This window comes from Amblyraja radiata, chromosome 33, assembly GCF_010909765.2.
Source record: "Amblyraja radiata isolate CabotCenter1 chromosome 33, sAmbRad1.1.pri, whole genome shotgun sequence".
In the NCBI taxonomy this organism is placed as follows: Eukaryota; Metazoa; Chordata; class Chondrichthyes; order Rajiformes; family Rajidae; genus Amblyraja; species Amblyraja radiata.
In genome coordinates, this window is record NC_045988.1 from 10630731 (window position 1) to 10648680 (window position 17950).

Genomic DNA, 17950 nt, shown 5'->3' on the forward strand with positions numbered 1-17950 from the left:
TGCTGAAAGGCTGGAGGGTGGCTAGTGTTGTGCCTTTATTTAAGAAGAACTGCAAGGAACAGACCAGAGAGTCTAAGATTTGTAGATAGATGCAAAATGCTGGAGTAACGCAGCTGGTCAGGCAGCATCTCTGGAGAAAAGGAATAGGTGACATTTCGGGTCAGAATCCTTTCTCAAATTCCAAGTTGGAGCTATCTATCCCACTGAGTTACTGCAGCATGTTGTCTTCAAACCCAGCATCTGCAGATCCTTCCTACAGCCTAAGATCTGTGGTAGGGAAGTTATTGGAGAGGATAGTTAGCATGGTTTTACACACGGGAGATTGTTTCTTTACGAATCTGATTTCTTGAAGAAGTAACCAAACATGGTAATTGAGGACAAAGCCATGGCGTTGTCTATATGGACTTCAGCAGGGCAAGGTTCTGATAAGGTTCCGCATGTAGACGAAAATACTGGAGAAACTCAGCGGGTGAGGCAGCATCTATGGAGCGAAGGAATAGGTGACGTTTCGGGTCTGAAGAAGCGTCTGCAGTTCTTTCTTAAACATAAGGTTCCGTATGGTAGGCTGCTCTGGAAGGTTAGATCCCATGTAATCTGGAAAGGTCTAGTCGAATGGATGGAGAATTCATAGAAAGCAGCAGAGGGTGATGGTGGAAGGTTGTTTTTCATACTGGATGCCTGTGGCTAGTGGTGTGTCTCAGCCTCAGGGATCGGTGTTGGACCCACTGATGTTTGTGGTTTAGATGAACAATTTTGTTGAGAATGTACAAGACATGATGAGTAAGTTTGTATATGACACTAAAGTGAGTGGTACTGTTGATAGTGGAGATGGTTATCAAAACATTACAACAGGACCTTGATCTGCTGGGCAAGTGGGTTGATAAATGGTTAGTGGAGTTTACTGCTGATAAGTGCTTTGTGTTGCATTTTGGAACTCAAACCAGGGCAGGATTTCACAGTGAAAGGCAGATCCATGAGGTGTGTTGTAGAACAGAGGGATCTAGGGGTGCAGGTACACAGTCTCTTCAAAGTGGAGACACGGGTAGATGGGGTTGTCAAGGTATGGAGTATAGAAGTTGGGATGTTGTGTTACTGCTGGGCAGTACATCGGTGTGGCTGTGTTTGGAGCATTCTGATCATTTTGGTCACCCTGCTGGAAGAAAGATGTTTTTAAGCTAGAATGTGGTGAAAACTGCTCAGTCCATCATGGATACTGACCTCCCACTGTCAAAGGGGTTTACAGGATATTCTGATGTGCTGCTGCAAGTAAGATTTTCATTGTGCTTGGGACAGATGTCAATAAATTCATAATTGTCAATATAAATAAAAATAAATGTCAATAATAGAACCTACCTGACTCAGCACTTCAACTCCCATTCCCAATCCGACCTCTCTGTCCTGGGTCTCCTCCATTGCCAGAGTGAGCAACACTGGAAATTGGAGGAACAGCACCTCATATTCCGCTTGGGGAGTCTGCATCCTGCGGGATATGAACATTGAATTCTCCCAATTTTGTTAGCCCTTGCTGTCTCCTCCGCTTCCTCAGCCCTCGGGCTGTCTCCTCCCATCCCCCAGCCCTCAGGCTCCTCCTCCTTCTTTTTCCTTCCTTCTCCCCGCCACCCCCTATCAGTCTGAAGAAGGGTTTCGGCCCGAAACGTTACCTATTTCCTTTGCTCCATAGATGCTGCTGCACCCGCTGAGTTTCTCCAGCTTTTTTGTGTACCTTCAATAAATTCATTTCTTGATTCATGATTCTTGCCTTGAGTTCCTGCAGCACTTTGTGGTTTGCTCAAGATTCAAGCTTCTTGCATCCATTTGGTCGATTTAAGTAATCCTACCCAAATTGAACAGGACATGCCAGCAAGCTGATCTTGGCTTGGCGCTTTCACCCATTGCAGTTATGCATATCTACCCAGTGAGGCCTGGCAAACTGCCCTACTTGCAGCTACGGCAGTCTGTGAGCATTGTTCCTGGTAAACTCATTCATCAAGAGATACATTTACATACTTAATTATTTTCTTCTCCTCTTCAGATAAATTTTGTAAGCATAATATTTTTTATTCGGTATCTCAAATTTTTTGGTACTTTGTGGATACCATAAAGTCGAAATTCTGTAGCCAAATGGGCATAATGTACAGTGTACTTTGCTGGTGCCTTATTCCAGATGTATTTAATTTGTAAATTCCATATTTGCCTTTTTTGGATCCAATCTCATGTCTCTGCAGGTTTTGTCCAGGTCGCTGGTCAATAGTCTGGTAACATAACCATTGTATCATTACTACATTACCAATGTATTCTGCCTACATGGTGTTTGGAAGAACAATGGTCTGATAAACTATTTAATTCGAACACATCTGAAGATGGGCAAGAAATGTTGACCTTGCTCATGATCCCCACGTCCATAAATTAACCATTTTTGATCTTGATATCTCGAAACGGCAGTTGCTTTGTTAAACCAAAACATTAGACTGTACAAAGACCTTGCTTGTGTCCATACGTGTGTGAGATTCCATTGTTTGAAACGTTTCCTCCAAAGTCCCCAGAAGTATGTGGCTGGTAAGTTTATTGGTCATTATACGTTGTCTTTAGTGAGTGGGTGAGTTAAGGACTCTAGTGGGAGGTATTAGGGAAGTGATGAAGATAAAATGGGTGCTAAATGGTGAACATGGACTTGGTCAACCAAAGTTTGTGTTCTGTGCTATATCTCCAAGAGATAGAGACTTGGCTACACCAACCTACACTTGACTCTACTTTGGTTTGGTGGTTAAGCCAACAGATATACTGAGGGAAGTTATCAATTTTGTTTTTCAGCTGAAGAGATTTCTGGACCTTTTTCCCAGTTTAATCTAGACATTGTCTAAGGTCGCTCAAGTTCAACGCAAATGACAATGGAAATCAGCCTTGGAACCGAATGTTGTGCTCGTGTTACACACCCAAATAATTGTGGCGATTCTTAAATATATTCCTCATTAGGTATGGACTGGTTTACAAAGATAATACCAGATTTGCAAACCAGGACAGGATGAACAAATGGTTTCATCTTCCTTGAGATAAAGCAGGTGAGAATTCACTCAACAGAGACCTTAAATTATGAAAGTATTTGATAGCAACGGATATACAGGAAATATTTCCACATGTGGGTAAGAGTATAACCAGAGGCCTTCAACAGGAGACAGTCACCTGGGAATTCAGAATAGCAGTGAGAAGATGGAACTTGCTACAATGGAAATGGTTGATGCCAATAGTATGTAGATGGGGGAGATAATTAGGGGGGGGGGGGGGGGGGGGGGGGGGGGGGGGGGGGGGGAAGGAATATGGTTGAACACGTGAAGGAGATGAGAAAATAATTAGATGAGGAACTCCAGGAAGTGGCTCAGATGGAGTACAAACACTGGAATAAGCTAGTTGGGATGACTGGCCAGTCTCTGTGCTTTATGTCCTATGAATTCCTATCCAGCTTTTGGCATTCTATGCCACAATAAAGTACACATGTGGCCTACTTGACAAATTAAAGTTCCACAAATGTATCCGTGGGGTGGCGCAGTGGTAGAGTTGCTGCCTTGCAGTGCCAGAGGCCCAGGTTCGATCCTGACCTCAGGCGCTATCTATACGGAGATTGTACATTCTCTCCGTGACTGCGTGGGTTTTCTCGGGGTGCTCCAGGTTCCTCCCACACTCCAAAGATGTACGGGTTTGTAGTTTAATTGGCTTCAGTAAAGATTGTAAATTGTCCCTAGTGTGTAGGGTAGTGCGTGTGTACGGGATCACTGGTTGGTGCCGACTCGGTGGGCAGAAAGGCCTGTTTCCGCACTGTATCACCAAACTAAACCTAGTTTTGAACAACAATAAATCATTCTTAACACAGAGGCTCTCAAACAAATTTGGTTTGATCAACTCAAGAGAAATATTGTTGTTCTGTGCCCAAACCATTGCCACATCACCTTTACTCCCTTCCAATTCAAATCTCTCTTCCCCACCCACCCACCCACTTTTAGTCTGAAGAAGGATACCTACACGAAATGTCACCTATCCATTTTCTCCAGAGATGTTGCCTGACCCGCTGAGTTACTCCAGCTCTTAATGTCTACCTTTCGTATAAACCAGCATTTGCAGTTCCTTCCTACCACAAATTAAACGCAGCTCAAGAACTGGTCCTTTTAGCTATCACCAGGGATAGTCATCGGCGGGTTCTTTCACTGCTGCCTCCTCTCAGTGGTCAAAGATCTTCTCCCCAAACCACCTGTATGGTTTCCATCTTTCTAGAGGTACAGTGGTCAAGACTTTCACCACACCGTAACTCCAGGAATAATGCAGGGAGCTGCGCTGGACTCCATCCATGGATTTCCTTCACCTTCACCGCCACGTTTGACTCCATCACTTGAGGGATGCCCTCCTCGGTTTCCGTTGCCTGCAGAAATCCATCTTGTGCTTTCTCCACAATGATATTGAAGAATAGGACACCAAACAGAATAGGATCGCACAGCAAAATAAACCAAGATGAATCAGCCCAGTCTGCCTGTGGTGTCTCTTTAAAGGAGCAACTCGATTAATCCTCCCGAACCTACCCTCTACCGTGAGCTATGCCAGCTTTCCAAACATTTATCTACTGCCCTATTGACAAGCAATGAATTTTGAATTTGCTTTAATCAAGCGGTGAGTTCTGGATCTTAAAAGCAGAGGGAAAAAATAAATACAAAAGAACATGAAGAGAGAGAGAAAACAAGCGTGTAAAAATATTTTCCAGTCACTGTGCAAACTGCTGCGTATAAACATATGCCAAGTCTTTAGATAATAATTAGTTTCATTAACTGTACATTTCAGGAGAACCGTAATGTAATATATCCGATGCAGACAAAACCAGCAATGTAAAACCCATCCACCATTTCCCTACAGTAAGGCAAATTACTGCAGTGCAGGCCCTGTGTGTGTGTGTGGTAGGATTTAGCATGTAACATTAATCATCCTTTTACAGATCACTAGGGATCTAGCTTTCCAATACAGATTATGCATAAATAAATAAATGATAACGGCATTGTCAACTCCACAGAAATAAATATTTGTAGCCCTGTCATGGTGATGAACGCAATTATATATTTTATCTGTTGTTTTTGCTGCTATTTTTAAAAAAAATTGCAAAATTACCTTTTTAAAATGACGCTATCTATTGCGCAGGATAATTTGTTGTCTTTCATCTTGTCAAGGAAGAAAGCATCATCCTGTCTTGCTGTGATCAGCTACTCGTTAAAGGGTTGAGAGATGTCATAACATTTTCAGTCCAAGATGATTCCCATCCCTTCCAACCCTTATTAATATGTTTAGGTATAAATACTAAATATGACTCGCAGCAAAATAGCTGGGCCAAAATCTTTTTATTATTTATGAAATATAATATATGCTGGTTCATTCCCATTATTTTCTTAATGTTTCACATGATGCGTAATGCCGACTTGCTCCTTCTCCCTCTCTGTCAAGGAACCCGAGATCTGTTTGTTTTTTTGCACCATTTTATCAGCTATTGATGAAATATTTAGGCAGAAAGCGATTTGGCCTAAAGCTCTGACTATTCCTAAGCAGGAAGAGCAGCCAAACGTAAAGCATAACAACAGCAAAAAACAAATTGTTATTAAAACCCAAGCTGACCCAACGTTGCAATCGGTCCACATGGAGCCAGCCGGTGCTCGTAAGCCTTGAGGATAGAGCAGGGACCACAGACAGAGTTCACACTGATAGAAAGCCCTGTTAGAAGCAAATGACTTATCCTTGCACGCTGCTCTGCCTTGGCAAGACCACCAGCATAATCAAGGACGAGTCGCACCCCAGCCATTCCTCTTCTCCCCTCTCCCATCAGGCTAAAGGTATAGAAGTGTGAAAACTCACGCCACCAGATTCTTCCCTACTGTTATCAGGCATCTGAACCATCCTACCACCAACTAGAGAGCAGTCCTGAGCTACTATCTACATCATTGGAGACCCTCGGACAATCTTCGATCGGGCTCTACTGAATTTTATCATGCACTAAATATTATTCACGTTATTCCCTGTATCATGTATCACTGTGGATGGTTCGATTGTAATCATGTATTGTCTTTCTACTGACTGGTTAGCGTGCAACAAAAGCTTTTCACTGTACCTCGGTTCACATGACAATAAACTAAACTCAAACTCGTTATTCATTTCTGAATTGTGGATATTGTTGGCACAACAAATATTTAAGGCCCACCTCTCCTTGTGCAAATGGTGGTGAATTACCTTCGTATTCAAGAACACAAATAAAACCAGGGTGTTTAAGAAGGAACGGCAGATGCTGGAAAATCGAAGGTAGACAAAAATGCTGGAGAAACTCAGCGGGTGCAGCAGCATCTATGGAGCGAAGGAAATAGGCAACGTTTCGGGCCGAAACCCTTGGACTGGCTATTCAGCTCTTTGTGCCTGCTCGACAGTTCAATAAGATGGTGACTGTTCCTTTACTTCAGCACTGCATTTTTGCACTAATTCCATGTTCCTATGGGTCTAAAATGCGACGAAAGGTCAGCTGTTGATTTTAAAAGGGAAATTTCAGGCTTAGACCCAGCAATGATGAAGGAATGACGACAAACTTCCTAGTCAGGATTGTATTGTGATCTGATGGTGGTTTTACAGTTGACCCTCTGTCCTGGTCCTTCCAGGTGATGAGGTTATGGGTCGGTGAGGTGCTGTCAGGCAAGCGTCAGTGGGTGATTGCAATGTATCTTGCTGATGGTCTATGCATTGATAATGGAAGCTGTGAATGTTTAGACTGTGGACTGGTTGCAAGGCTGCATTTCCTGGATGCATCTTGGGCTTGAGTGTTGTTGGAGCTGCAAGCATCCATGCAAGAAGAATGTATTCCCTCGCATTCCTGGCTCGTGCCTTGTAAAGTCAACGAGGAGAGCCAGATACTTTGAATGTCGCCTCACCAAAGTTTTATATAACTGCAACATGACTTGCCAACTTGACCCCCTGAAAGATGAATGAAACCATATCATATGCCTCCTTTACCACCTTATCTGCTTGTGTTACCACTTTCGGAGAGCAACGGACTTGCGCTCCAAAGTTCCTCTGTACATCAATGCTCCTGAGGGTCCTGCTGTTGACTGTACATTTACCACTTGCATTTGATGTTGCAATGTGCAACTCCTCACCCATGTCCAGATTATTGCTGCTGTAGGCCGTCTTCTCCAAATGTGACAACGACTGCAAAATGGAACAACATTAAAAGAAATGTCAAGTCCTCGCACTCTGCGTGAGAAATACCGTAATGAGAAAAATGATGAAAATTCATGAAATGGTGAATCATTCATTCGGGCAGCATCTGTGGGAAGAGAAAATGACTTGTACTTCAGGTTATGGGACAGGAAAGTGGACCCAATTGGACTGCTCTTTCAAAGAGCTAGTTTACTCTGAATGATTTGGACAGGCGCACAGATAGGAATGATTCGGAGAGATGAGGGCCAAACACAGGCAAATGGAACTAGCTAAGATGGGGCATCTTAGTTGGCATGGACAGGTTGGGCTGATGGTCCTATTTCCATGTGTTTGACTCTAAGACTCACCTCTGTATTGTGAGATTCTATAATTCTGGGGCCTGACGGCCTTAATGATTGCACGTACTAAGTATATACTGTGAAGTACAGGGAGAAGGTCAGTGGTAAATGTAACCATATTGTTCAAAGTGGAATGAAGAGGGTAAGGGGGATTAAATATCCAACCGTTGCTTGGACGACCAGAATGAGTTGGCTAATTCCATCTTCCATTCTGCGCTGGTAGAATAAATACATGTTTCATGAATACTGTCGAAGAACCCTACAGCACATTTTCTATTGTGCCATTCACTTCCTCATGACGTCCCTAAGTGTTTCACAACCAATGCAGCAGTTTTATCAACCAAACAAATAGGAAGATGGAGATATTTACCAGGCAGCCTCTTTAATCCCCAGTCCACCACAGACCGGAAGATGCAGACCTGTGTTGTATATCATTGAGTTTTACCAGAAAACAGGAAAATTCATCTGAGTCTGAAGAAGGGTTCTGACCCAAAACCTCACCTATTCCTCTTCTCCAGAGATGCTGCCTGGCCCGCTGAGTTACTCCAGCATTGTGTGTCTACCTTCGGTGTAAACCAGCATCTGCAACTCCTTCTTACACAAGAGAATTTGTCGCGTGTTGAAAGAATGAAATAGAAATGTCGGCATTCTTAGATGCCGTCAGTGTGACAATGGCAGGGGGAGATGCGGAAGGCGGGGGTGTGAATTTGGAGGCAACTGCAGGCCCCTGAATGAATCACCTTCAACCTTCTGCTTACGCGGGTCAGCTCACCTAACCCCGCCTCGCGTTTCCCAACCCCGGAACTTTAATTAATTAAAGAAATAAACCTATCCCAGGGAGGGAGCTTCTGTCCAATTGCATTGTGGGTTCATTCCCAGTGGATGGAGATGGATGGTGTGATTATTCAGATTAATAGTTATGTCATTGATCTGTTGCCTACCTCTGCCACAGCTCTGAGCTAATACTCCAGCGGGAAGCTTGCTTTCCACATCTATATCATAGTGGTTGGATTTTTCATTCAGGTTTGACAAATGATGAGTGTATAACATGAAAATGTCATGGTGTCGCAGTTTATAGCTCTTTAATATAGTTGCTTCCTGTACTGTGGATGTCAAACATCCAGAAAATTGCCTATATACATGGGGGGAGTGAAGGGGAGGTCACACTGTAAATTCCAGAGCTCACGATCCTGACGGTAGCTATTTGGGAAGGTTTTATTTTCCCTGATAATTTATTTATGCGGGTAATTTTAACATTGTTTTCTATTCATCACCGGCATAAAATTGTGCTTGTCATTAAAGTTTTATCATCTTTCTGTTGCTTACTCAGAGTTTAATTCTTATGTTTTACTGCAAATACATTGTCCAAAATTCAAACTATTCACTTTCCTCTTTGACAATGAGAGTTGAGAGTACGTCTAATGTTTGTATCAAGCAAGATTAGTGGATGGGATCATTTAATTAGTATTTCCAAGCGAAGTTGTTCCCATTTTAACCGTTTGTTTTGCCATAAACAACCTTCGTGAACTGTCACATGGGTGCACAAATATGGGCGGCACAGTGGCGCAGCGGTAGAGTTGCTGCCTTACAGCGCCAGGGACCTGGGTTCAATCCTGACCACTGGTGCTGTCTGTATGGAGTTTGTACGTTCTCCGTGACTGCATGGATTTTCTCTGGGTCCTCCCGTTTCCTCCCACACCAAAGACTACAGGTCCATAGGTAATTATCCCTAGTATGTTGGGACATGTCATATAGTGTGGCAACAGGCCCTTCGGCCCAACTTGCCCACACCAACCAACATATCCCATCTGCACTAGTCCCACCTGCTCATGTATGGTCCACGTTCCTCTGAACCTCTCCTAACCAGGAGAGTGTTGGTGTACAGGGTGTTCACTGGTGTGCTTTGACTCGGTGGACCGAAGGGCCTGTTTCTGTGCTGTATATCTAAAGTCTAAAGTTGTGAGTTATGAAATAATATGGGGACAAGTGACCAAAAGGTCGGTCAATAAGAGTTGGGGGTGAGAGGCAAATATGCTAAGGGATGACATTTTGGACCTGAGGACCAGTGATGGAACTGAGGAGGCCAAATTTGGAGAAGCAAAGATACATTCGGTCAAATGTATGGAGCTGGGAAAAAAAGCCGTCTGCCATTGGAAACATTGCAGCATCGTGACAAGACTGATTATTTGTGACTGTGTGACTTGCTTGCGTAGGCTGTTTCAATAAATAATCAGACAGAAATGACTAACAAGTGGTTTAATATTTTGTATTTGAATACGATTTATGATTACGTTTCTCCCACTAACAATTATCCTCAATATACTCTACTTCATGCAGTAGAATGTGGTCAGCAACTTCTGTGGTAGGTATTAACTTTCCTCTAGTCAAGGGTGTTTAGTTGTTGTATGTCCCTGCAATGGGACAATGAAATTCTTGCTTGCTGCATCATGCCAAACCCAATAAAGTAATGACAGTAAATGACAAATAAGTACACAATCAATAATACATTAATAATCTTTAATACTCTGTAATCAGACTACAGTAGTGCATCCAAAACAAAATCCATAGAAGATCATAGTTACTGAAGCAGTGGGTAGGGTTGTGCAACTGAGTTCAAGATCTAGATGGTTGCTGGGAAGAAGCTGTTTTTGAACTTGGAGGCCTGTAGTGAGATGAAAGCGTGGCCAGGCCAGCATGGGTTTTGATATCAGCTGCTTTATTGAGGCAGTACCTCCTATGGATCCCTTTGATGTTGGGGAGGTCAATATCTGTGATGGACCGCTCTCTGCAGCCTCCTGCATTCCTGTGGTGATGAATAACTAGTGTTAACAGTTGTGATGAGCGTAAACCACTGAAATGATTCGATATATTAAAACCTGATGTCCCAATAATTTATAGAGTCATGGATTTCAATATAAACTATGGCCCTCAGTCTTTGAAACCACGGCGGGGATTGTAAACATTAATTTGAGTTGAGCTTATTGCCACGTACCAAGGTACAGTTAAAAGCTTTTGTTGCGTGCTAACTAGGATAACCGGACAGACAATACATGATTACTATTGAGCCATCCACTGTTTACAGATACATGATAAACGGAATGACGTGAATGACATTTAGTGCAAGGTAAAGTTCAAGTTCAAGTGAGTTTATTGTCATGTGTCCCTGATAGGACAATGAAATTCTTGCTTTGCTTCAGCACAACAGAACATAGTAGGCATTGACTACAAAACAGATCAGTGTGTCCATATACCATTATATAAATATATACACATAAAGCCAGTAAAGTCTGATCAAACATAATCTGAGGGTCTCCAATGAGGTTGATAGTAATTCAGAACTGCTCCATAGTTGTTGGTAGGATGGTTCAGTTGCCTGATAACAGCTGGGAAACTATTCTCCGACTACTTTCACTGTCCTGATTAAATTTTACTGATTGTATGCCTCCCTATCACATTCCCATCAGCTAACAATTAACCATTCTAAGGTAGACAAAAGTGCTGGAGAAACTCAGCGGGTGCAGCAGCATCTATGGAGCGAAGGAAATAGGCAACGTTTCAGGCCAAAATCCTTCTTCATCAGTCTGAAGAAGGGTTTCGGCCCGAAACGTTGCCTATTTCCTTCTGTTTTCACACCCTGCCATATCTCTATGTAACCCTCTCCTCTGGTTCTCGGTCCGAAGAAGGGTCTCGACCCAAAACATCACCCATTCTTTCTCCGCAGAGATGCTGCCTGTCCATTGAGTTACTGCAGCATTTTGTGCATATCTACAGCTGGGAAGAAACTGTTCCTGAATCTGGAAGTGTGCATTTTCACACTTGCATACCAAGGAGTGCTTGCATTATCTGCCCATTTTACATGACACAATTATGCTCTCATGGACAACTATAAAGCACCAATTGGAATACATCTCATTTAGACAAAGTAATTTTAACCTATCTAATTAAATGGATAGATTAGGGGGCTTGACCCTACAATTGTCCTAGTTGGAAACATTAAAGAACAAACTAACTAACGTCATTGGACTGGTTTATATTATCTGCATTTACTTTTTCTTTCATCGTCTGTTAAAGTTTGCCTCTGTTCATTTTTATTTTTCTCTAGCCACAATGCCATTTTGGAACCCCATTGATGGTGAAAGTAAGCGTCTGTTAGTGAGTTCACGTGAGCAGATGTGAAGATGTACATCAAAATATTTTGTGCTGTTCAGGTACTTCAACTAAGCAATACCTTCCGTTGCTTTCACTTGCTTTTGGACTATGAGGAAATGTATCAGTCAACTTTAACACATCATGCCTTGGGTCAATGGTAGATATTGATTAGCTGGCTTGTCGGAAATTCAGCTGACCCAAGATACAGTTAGTTTTGTTTATTGCCATGTACAGTGAAAAGCTTTTGTTGTATGCTATCCAGTCAGTTGAAAGACAATGCATGAGTACAATTGAGCCGAAGATATATGATACATGTATAGATACATGATAAAGGAATATTGTTTAGTGCAAGGTAAAGCCAGCCAAGTCCGATCAAAGTTAGTCCGAGGGTCACCAAAGAGGTAGATAGTAGTTCAGCACTGCTCTCTGATTGAGGTTGGATGATACGGTGACTGAGTGTTCAATTGAAACAGCTTTTGAAGTTAAAATAATATTATTTACAGGAAACATGAACTTTTTTGGGTATAATATTTGAAATAGCTGTACAGAGCACCTGCCTGATCTGACGTATAGTTATTTTAACAGTTTCAGCTGTCTTTTTCATTAATTATTAGAAGGCAAGACATTTTTTTTCTAGCTTTCTGCTTATGTTCATCACTATTTTGATATGGTTTTCTGATATCATGATGGTACTAATTTGGTATTGAATAAATCTGTCGACGCAATTCTGTCCTACATCCATGATGGGTGAGAGAACTAATTCATATTAATTACCAGATGTTTATGTTTTTTTCTTTATATTTACCAATTGCAGTATGAAGAACATTTAGATTTTTTAATGTCATATTGGTGAGATGAAATTCAATGATGCTGAAATTAGCACGCTAGATTCACCTGTTTGTGAATCTTTCAAATAACCAGGTTTTTGGGTTTCAGAATTTAGTTTAAAATACAAGCGTATATTAAATCATCATCTTGTGTATTTTGCTTCCAAATAATCCATCAACATAAGCTTTTTACCGTTAAAATAAATAACCTGAAATATATAGCTCAGGCTATTCAAACATCCGAATCATGGTGTGCATCCCATGGTTTAACAAGGAACTGCAGATGCTGGAATCTTGAGCAAAATACATAGTGCTGGAGTAACTCAGCAAGTCAGGCAACATCGCTGGAGGACTTGGATAGTTGATGTTTCGGGTCCGAATTCTCCTTCAAACTGATTGTAATAGAGGGGGGAGAATGCTGGGAAAGGTGTGGGTGCAGGATAAGGTCTAGCAAGTCTGCGAAGGGTCGCGATCCAAAACGTCACTCATTCCTTCTCCCCAGAGATGCTGCCTGACCCGCTGAGTTACTCCAGCTTTTTGTGTCTATCTTCGGTGTAAACCAGCATCTGCGGTTCCTTCCTATATGTAGCAAATGATAGGTGGATACAGGTTCGAATGGTTTTCATTGGCAGGTGGATGGATAAAGTCTAGCGAAGAAAAGCTGACAAAAGAGTGTGAGATCAGGAGAGAAGGGGAGTGAAATATGAAGCCAGAGGAAGGGATTATAGGTAGGTGAGGGGACAAGGAGACATGGGTGTGCACCTGGATAGGGCACAGTGAAGAGAGAGGGGATGAAAACATCCCGTATTACCGGTAGTGAATATACCATTGAGAGGATATTGTTCACTCTGGAGTAAAGTAAAAATTGTGTTAAATTATGTTTTATTGGAGGCAGTGGTATGTAGCTTGAAGCTTTCCTTTCCAATGAGCATGAACATAAAGCATTGGCATAAAACCCAAATTGCTATCAAACACACTTAAACCAGATATAAATAATACCTTCCTAATAATTCCCTATTTTGTATGAGAGGTTGGCAACAAAAATACATCAGAATTATTACATGACAGTCATTCGGGGCATTGTAATCTTTATAAAAGTGGGTTCAGCAGCAATTACTACCATATCCCACATCAACAAGGAATTAGCATGTGAAAGCTTTTTGCATATTTTTGCTGCAAGAGGTAAATAAGCACACACAAGATGTGATGTCCATTTGTGCATTTGCTGCGTGTGGCTTGTTTTGTGAAAATTTACTATGCAGTTTCCTATATTCCCTTGATGTGATTAACGAGGGACTTTTTTTTGTGCTGTGTGGAAACAGACCAATTTTTTCTTTCTCTCTCCACTTTCTTTCAGTTGTTGGATAAATAAATTGCACAAATCAGTTTTATAACAGATGCTGTATACCAGCAGCATCCTAAGGAGGTTCCATTGTAAATGTGAGTGACTGCTCATTCATCACCACCTTTTACAGGTGGCATAAAAGTTGCAGTAATTTGATACAGGTTTGCTTCCACTTCTGATGCATGTTTTTTTAAATTAGCATGACTAAAGTCACAGAAGCAGAAATTACCTGGTTCCATATAACTGGCTGCTCCATTAAGTGGGGCCAAAGTTAATCCTAGCTTTGACCTTGCCTCCATGTTTCTGTCCCATTTATACATGCTCATTACAGCGGGAAGCATCCTTAATGTTTTACTCCCAAAAATCTAAAACCAGAGGATGTTGGAACCTCATTGAAACTTACCAAATAGTGAAAGGCCTGGATAGAGTGGATGTGGAGAGGATGTTACCACTAGTGGGAGAGTATAAGATCAGAGATCGTAGCCTCAGAATTAGGTTCCTTTAGGAAGGAGATGAGGAGGAATTTCTTTAGTCAGAGGGTGGTGAATCTGTAGAATTCATTGCCTCGTAAGGCTGTGGAGGCCGTCAATGATATTTTTAAGGCAGAGTTTGATAGATTCATGATTAGTAAGGGTGTCATGGGGAGAAGGCAGAGAATGGGGCTAAGAGGGAAAGATAGATCAGCCATGATTGAATGGCGGCGTAGACTTGATATGTCGAATGTCCTAATTCTGCTCCTATCACTTATGAAAGAGTCACATTTAAAATTTAGATCACTAAACCAACTGCTTAAGCTAATGAATATATTAACTATCCCAGAGAAACTGTAAGCTGGTTTTATCAAAGGTATTCCTGAGCATGACGAGTCCATGGTTGAGAGGAGTTCACATCCAGTAATAATAACCTTGTATAGTCTTTCAGCTGACTGGATAGCACGCAACAAAAACGCTCTTCATTCTACCTCTGTGCACATGGCAATAAACTAAACTGAACTAAAATAAAACGAATGTTCCCCCAGCCCACCGCTGTCATTCAGCCCAACCCCCAACCTCTATTTGAAAACTGACCTTGCCGCTCTTTTGAGTTGCTTTCTGTGGCATCTCAAAGCTTCTCAAAATTCATCTTGACCTTCATACTAAATCCTCTTTCGATCATTCTTACTAAACTTCCCTCATTGTACTGCATGTTAGCTGAAAGCACTCCCTTAAGTACTGTCCAATTATCCCTCAGATCTGCTGCAATCACACCTCCAAACTAATGTTACAGCCTCCATTTATATAACATTTTAAAAGACATTTGGACAGGTACATGGATAGGAACGGTTTAGATGGATATGGGGGGGGGGGGAATAGAGGGCCAAATGCAGGCAAGTGGGACTAGTGTGGATGGGGTGTCTTGGTCGGCATGGGCAAGTTGGGCTGAAGAGCCTGTCTCCATAATATATGACTCTATGACACCTTTATTATTACAAGAGTTAAGAGAAGACCATTTAAAAGTCTGATAACAGAGGGGAAAATATGTTGCTCAGTCTGGTGGTTTATGCTTTCAATCTTATCCATCTTCTGCCTGATGGAACACTGGAATAGAGGGTGAAAAACAACGAGAAAAAGGTCATTGATTATGGTGGCTGTTTTTCAAGGCAGTGCCATGTGTAGATGGGATCAATGGCAAGGAGCCTGATCTGTGTGTTGGACTGGGCTACATCAACAATGTGTAATTTCTTGCAATATTGGGCAGAACTGTTTCCAAACCAAGCTGTAATGCGATTTGATAGGATTCGTTCTACGGTGCGCCCATAGAAGTTTGTAAGAGTCATTGGAGACGTGCTGAGTTTCCTTAGCCTCCTGAGGAAGATTTGTGATTTTTTTTTGTTGTAACTTCAAAGTGCTTGGTAATAACTTCAAACAGATTGTTGGTAATATTTATGACGAGGAACTTGAAACTCAACCGTTTCCACTTTGGCACCATTGATGCTGATTGGGGCTTGTACTGCACCACATCTCCTGGAGTCAATAACCAGCTCCTTCATCTTGTTGACATCGAGGGAGAGGTTGGTGTCTTGACACCATGTTACTACATAGAAACATACATAGAAAATAGGTGCAGGAGTAGAGGCCATTCGGGCCTGCACCACCATTCAACATGATCATGGCTGATCATCCAACGCAGTATCCTGTACCTGCCTTCTCTCCATACCCCCTGATCCTTTTGGTCACAAGGGCCACATCTAACTCCCTCTTAAATATAGCCAATGAACTGGCCTCAACTACTTTCTGTGGCAGAGAATTCCACAGATTCACCACTCTCTGTGTGAATTCTTTTTTTCTCATCTCGGTCCTAAAAGACTTCCCCCTTATCCTTAAACTGTGACCCCTTGTTCTGGACTTCCCCAACATCGGGAACAATCTTCCTGCATCTAGCCTGTCCAACCCCTTAAGAATGTTGTAAGTTTCTATAAGATTCCCCCTCAATCTTCTAAATTCTAGCGAGTACAAGCCGAGTCTAGACAGTCTTTCTTCATATGAAAGTCCTGCCATCCCAGGCATCAGTCTGGTGAACCTTCTCTGGACTCCCTCTATGGCAAGAATGTCTTTCCTCAGATTAGGAGACCAAAACTGTACTAAGGTCTCTACGGTATTTCCGTCCTGTACTCCATCTCATCATTGTTCAAGCCCCCCCTACAGCGGTGTCATCTGCAAGATTGTAGATGGAGTCAGAGCAGAATTTGGTGGCAGAGTTGCAAGTTTATAAGGAGTTTAATAAGGGGCTGAGGACTCATCTTTGCAGTGTTAATTGTGCAGGATATAATATCACCTATTCTGTGTAGGAAGGAACCACTGATGCTGGTTTATACCAAAGATAGACACAAAATGCACGGGCAATTCGACGGGTCAGGCAGCATCTCTAGAGAAATGGAATGGGTGACGGTTAGGGTCAGAATCTTTCAGACCCTCAGACAGTCTGAAGATTGGTTCCCACCCAAAGCATCACCTATTCCTTTTCTCAAAGATGCTGCCTGACTCCAGCATATCGCCTATCCTCGCTGATTGTGGTAGATGGGTCAGAATGTCGAGGATCCAGTGGCAGAGAGTGGTGCTGTCCCTCCAGGAGTTTGGAGATAGCTTGGATGGGATTCCAGGACTACTTAAAAGATGAAATGCTCAAGATGCAAGCTGATAGTTCCTCAGTTGGGTTGAGACTGATAGCTTATCCATCCTCCCCATCAAAGCTAATCGATAAAAATAAGTCTAAAGGAGGGTTCCGACCCAAAACATCACCTGTTCCTTTTCACCAGAGATGTTGTACAAAGTGCATAAAATCATGAGAGGAATAGATCGGGTAGATGCACAGTCTCTTGCCCATAGGGGAATCGAGGACCAAAGGACATAGGCTCAAGGTGAAGGGGTAAAGATTTAATGGGAATCCGAGGGGTAACTTACTCACACAAAGGGTGGTGGCTGTATGGAACAAGCTGCCAGAGGAGGTAGTTGATGCTGGGACAATCCCATTGTTTAAGAAACAGTTAGACAGGTACATGGATAGGACAGGTTTGGAGCGATATGGACCAAGCGCAGGCAGGCGGGACTAGTGTAGCTGGGACATTGTTTGCCGGTGTGAACATGTTGAGCTGAAGGGCCTGTTTCTACACTGCATCACTCTATGTTGCCTGACCCGCTGAGTTATTCCAGCACTTTGTGTCTAACTTCTGTATAAACCAGCATCTGCTGGTTCCTTCCAACACAATATAGTCTCTTGGGAACAAAGACAAGGCAAAGTTGGCACTGAAGGGGAGAGGGATCATGATCTGCAACGGTGGAAGGGGAAAATAATGTGACAAAACAGATTTTTCTCCAATTTACTGTTTGACAGCACTGGGCCTGTACTCGCTGGAGTTTAAAAGAATGAGGGGGGACCTCATTGAAATGTACAGAATAGTGAAAGGCTTGGATAGAGTGGTTGTGGAGAGGATGTTTCCACTAGTGGGAGAGTTTAGATCATAGCCTCAAAATTAAAGAATGTTCTTTTAGGAAGGAGATGAGGAGGAATTTATTTACTCAGAGGCTGGT